Here is a 5221-nt window from a genome sequence, read left to right on the forward strand (position 1 = left end):
GGCTCGCTCTGTCACTCTGGCTGGAATGCAGTGACATGATTGTAGCTCACTGCAGCCTTGAACTCCTGGTCTCAAGCAATAGCTCCCCAGTAGCTGGAATTATAGGTATGAGCTACTGCGCCAGGCCCTGATTGTCCTTAAGCTTCCATCCATTTGGGTCTTTCCCCCTTGGAATGCTTGGGATAGAAGAATGTAGCTGGCCTCTGGCTAGAGCTCCAGTTTAACCCTGAGGGGAAGCTCTGGAATGTCTCTCTTTGTCACCCATGGAAAAGGAGGCCCCAGCCACCATGGCTCCTTTACCCTCTCCCAGAGTTGCCTTCAGGTCAGGCACAGCTCTGAGCAGTGCTGAGCAGGTCCGGCTCTGCAGGCTCCTCGCCATGAGGCCTCAAAAGCTCAGGCTGAGGCAGGAGGAACACTTGAGCCAGGTGTTCTTCGAGGTTGCAGTGAGCTGTGATCGTGCCACTGCACTCCAGCCTGGGCAACAGAGTGAGACCCTGTCCATTCCTCATCCATAAAATGGGCATAATGATTTCTCCCATGTTGTGGGGACAAATGAAATTCTGTGTCAGCTGCTTATGGGGGCACCTGGCAAGTCATGCACTCTCTGCACTTGAGCCAGGAGTTCTCCGTTGCCTCTTGTTTTTCTGGCATAAAAATCATCTGGGAACCTGACAAACACTACCTCGGCCAGATGATCCGTCAACACCAGCAGTCGTAAATTATGTTGGTAGTGCATACACTGGATATGGTGTGATAGAATTGGCCCTTAACCTCTGTGATCTTTCTTCCAATAACCCATAACCCAGCCATATCATGAGAAAACATGGGACAGATTTCAGTAGTGGGGCAACCTACAGAATACCTGACCAGTACTCAAAACTGTCAAAGTCATCAAAAGCAAGGAAAGTCAGAAACTGCCGCAGCCAAGAGGAGCCTAAAGAGACACGGTGACTTAAGTGTAGTAAGGTCTCCCGGCTGGGATCCTGGAACAGAAACAGGGAATTAGGAAAAAACTAAGGAAACCTAAATAAACCACGAGCTGGGCGCGGGTGGCTCACCCCTGTAATCCCAGCACTCTGGGAGGCTGAGGTAGGAAGATCACTTGAGCCCAGGAGTTTGAGGTTGCTGTGAGCTATGGTGATGCCACTGCACTCTACCCAGGCAGCAGAGACCCTGTCTCAAGGAAAAAAAAACAAAAAAAAACAAACCTTCACAGCAACATTTAAACTAGTGTGTGACCTAGATCTGGGCACCATGGCCTAGCTAACCGACCCCCTACATGATGTCTGTTTTTCATTTAGGGACATGGTGGGTACTCTCTGTGGAAGGGCCCTGTGGGATTGAGCACCTGGGTTTCCAGCCCTGCCCTTTCCTCCACATGCGTGAACTGGACAAGTTTACTACTCACATTGGTGAGTCGGTTTCCTCACCTGTCAGATGATAGTGCCTCTCCCATATAGGTAACAGGATGAGCCCAGAGCCACAGGGCCGACACTTACAGAGAGTGTGCCCCATCCCAGGCGCTGGGCTCACAGCAGTTAACAGATCCGATCTCATTTAATCTTCAACAGGCCTAGGATTTAGGCACTGTGGTTATCGCTGCTTTACAGATGAGGAAACTGAGGCATGACAAGGGCAAATAACATGCTCAAGGATACCCAGTGTTATGGCCTGAATGTGTCCCCCCAGAATTCATATATTGAAATCCTAACCTCTGAGGCGACGGTATTAGGAGGTGGGGCCTTTGGGAAACGATTAGGTCATGAAGGTGGAGCCCTCATAAATGGGATTAGTGCCCTTATTAAACAGACCCAAAGGATCTCATTTGCCCCTTGCAGCATGTGAGGACAGTGAGAAGGCGCCCTCTGAGCCGGGAAGTAGGCCCCCACCAGATGCCAAATCTGCCAGTGCTTTTTTTTTTTTGGTAGAAATGTTAATAGTCAAGTAAACAAATTTATTAAATCCAATAGCAGATAACCTTCCAAATAAAAAAACATTAAAAGAAAAAAATAATGTAGACATCAAAGACAAAAATGTTTGTAACAAGTTAGTAAAAATATTCAAGGGGCCATTTGGAGAGTGCAACAGTGCAGAATACAAACAAAAGTATTCACCTTTGTCGAGTTTGTACAACCTCAAGAAACAGACACACTAGTCACGAACCAAGAGGATCCACAAAGGTGGAGGGTCACGTGAGCAGTGGACTCATCACCTCAGGGGCTTAGGCAGGGTCTCTGTGGGACCAATTCCTCCAAGCCCCATTTGCCCTATTGCTTCACATTCCCCTTTGAATTAGTGCAGCAGTAAGAGCAATTACAGACTGGGAGCTGGGGACCAGGTTCAGAGGGAAGACACTTCTCCCAGAGAAGTGTGTGTGCGTGCGTGTGTGTGGGTGGGTGGCGGGGGGGATCCACAGCAGCTGCTGAATGGCTTCCTTTGGCAATATCCAAGATTTGTGTTCAAAGTATCAGGAAAAGAAGATGCGTGGTAGAAGTAGGCATCTGAGAGCAGGCTGGGTTTCCAAGAAGAGAGGAATAGGGAGGACACAGTGCCCTAGCACCTGAATCAGAAGCAAAACCCAATGGTTGCTCAAAGCTATTCAAACCACCTTGGCTTCTGCAACCAGTGCCCAGGCATCTGCTTATTTCATCCTTCAGAGGGGGTGGGGGGCAACCCTGCTGATCCTCCCCAAGTCCTGATTCAACTGGCTATGTGTTATTTCAAATACCATGGGAATAAACTCTGAAGGGGGGTTAGGGGGCTGGGAACCCCGTTTAATGACTCAGAAAACATTGTGGAGCAAGAGGAGGGTCAATGTCACATGTCCTCAAATGAGTCCCAGCTAACACACTTAAGTAACTTTAATAGTCCTTTCAGCCATTTAAACAAGATATTGCTGTAGTCCCCCAAGGAAGACCTTTGTCAGTTACCAAGAGGTTCAAGTCATAACTAACCAAACATAGGAGACACAAGAAAAACAGCAAAGCAGGCAACTTAAAAAAAAAAAAGCAAAAAACCCTAGCAGCAGCTCTCTTCCAGCCTTTATCTTAGAATTGTGTAATTACTCTACCTTTGGGGCTTCGCTACACTGAAATTTCATTGGAAATATTGCAAAATAAATAGTCCTAAACAGGTATGTTTTGGATTGTAAACTTTTAGACCAGTCCTTATCCCAGTAACTTCCCACCAGGGTTTAACACAAGTTGGCATGGCGTATGTAGTATATGACGCCATCAGGTGAACTATGGCACGCAACACTTGCAGCCTCCAGCACCGAGGACGAAATTTTGGCACCAACCCCTGGGAGATAGTACTGTTTCGAAGACTGACACTGTGTTGCTTAATCCTTTCTTACTTTCCAACAAGGCTGGTTTGAGCCTTCCTTATGGAAGTTCAGTATTAAAAACACTGCCTGGCCGGGCGCGGTGGCTCACGCCTGTAATCCTAGCACTCTGGGAGGCCGAGGCGGGCGGATTGCTTGAGCTCAGGAGTTCGAGACCAGCCTGAACAAGAGCGAGACCCCGTCTCTACTAAAAAAAAAAAGAAAAAGAAATTAATCGGCCAACTAAAAATATATAGAAAAAAATTAGCCGGGCATGGTGGCGCATGCCTGTAATCCCAGCTATTCGGGAGGCTGAGGCAGTAGGATCGCTTGAGCCCAGGAGTTTGAGGTTACCGTGAGCTAGGCTGACGCCACGGCACTCACTCTAGCTTGGGCAAAAGAGTGAGACTCTGTCTCATAAAAAAAAATAAAAAAAACAAAACAAAACAAAAAAAAAACACTGCCTATACATCTTCAGTTATGTTTCCCCGGGCTTGGAGGTTTGGTTGAAATTTAGATCTTCACCCAGCTCTAGATTTTTCGTCTTCCCTTATCACAAGGGCAGGTAAGGGTTCCTGGACCCAACTCACACATGTGGGCACATCTGGCAGGATGAGGGGGGAGCTGCTGAGGCAACCAGCTGAAGCGTAGCAAAGCGTCAGTACAGAAGGTGGGGTTGACGATGATATGTTCAAATTTGGCAATCCAGGATGAGGGAGGGAGCAAGTCAATGAAGCAACGCTTCACCTCATACCAGCTTTCTAATAAATTGCTAAAGAAACACCACAGAAGCTCACAAAGCCATTTGCCAAAACCAAGTAATCTCCCAACACAAATATTCAGTTTGTGGTCGTCACCCTCAGATGTGCCTATTTTCAAAATGGCGTCCACATCCTGCCCCCTCCACATCTCCCAGGTGTGACGTTGCTAAGTGAGGGGTGCATTGGCTGTATCTGAGGGGCATGCATGTGGTCTTGTCTACAGAATTACTGCTTACCCATTAGGCAGCGAACCTATTTCTAGGTTGAGAGGAACAAGGCTTTTCCTTTCTCAGAAGTGTAACTGCAGACCCTACACACACCTCACCTTGGATCCCTTTGCAAAAAAACTGCTCTTCCTGTGCTCGTGAAAGAGTCAAGCATTGGCCCAGAGCTGCTGCAGAAGCCTGAAATCCAGGACTAAAACCTGGAAGAAACTCATAAGTCCTTTCCTGACTGCTCCCTTTTCTGGCTTCTCATTTGCATTTCTGTAACAAATGGACCATTAAAAACATGACCAAAAATAATTTTTTAATTGGCTCTTTTGTGGGGGGTGGGGAAGCCAAATAGTTAATTTAAAAATAAAACAAAAGCTACCCACTCTAGTTCCCTTAATGTGTGGAATGTTTTCTCATAGGCTGGGGAAGGAATCTAGTTCCTCCAGAGTCCTCAGCTGCCTCCCTCTTTCGTGTACCTCTCCCATGCACCCTTCTCATCTGGGATAGAAAGAGCCCTACCAGGCTAGCAGCAGCCTGCTTTTTCCCTCATTCAACTTCTACCCAATCCAGAACTGGGAAAAACAGGTTGCAAACTGGCTGGATGAAAAGGTGGTCCTTTTAAGACCTCAGTCTGGGTACCTCAACTGCAGATGAGCCCACAGAACCTGCTGGGGCCCCTCGAGGCTCTCATGTAAGGGTCTTGGGTCTTATTTAGCTAGAACAAAGCCAGACATCTGGCCAAAGATCCCCTTCAGCCTTCCAGTATTGTTAACCTACTGTGGATGCTTTTAAATTTTCTCATCTGCCCTGCTGAAAGGAGGAACTGTCAAGTTTAGGATTTCAAAACAAAACAAAACAAAAAAGCAAGTTCCAAGTATGTTCCCTATGTAAATATCAATGCTAGAAAAACATCTACTGCTGAA

This window comes from Propithecus coquereli, unplaced genomic scaffold (assembly GCF_000956105.1).
Source record: "Propithecus coquereli isolate 6110/MARCELLA unplaced genomic scaffold, Pcoq_1.0 Scaffold142, whole genome shotgun sequence".
NCBI classification, from domain to species: domain Eukaryota; kingdom Metazoa; phylum Chordata; class Mammalia; order Primates; family Indriidae; genus Propithecus; species Propithecus coquereli.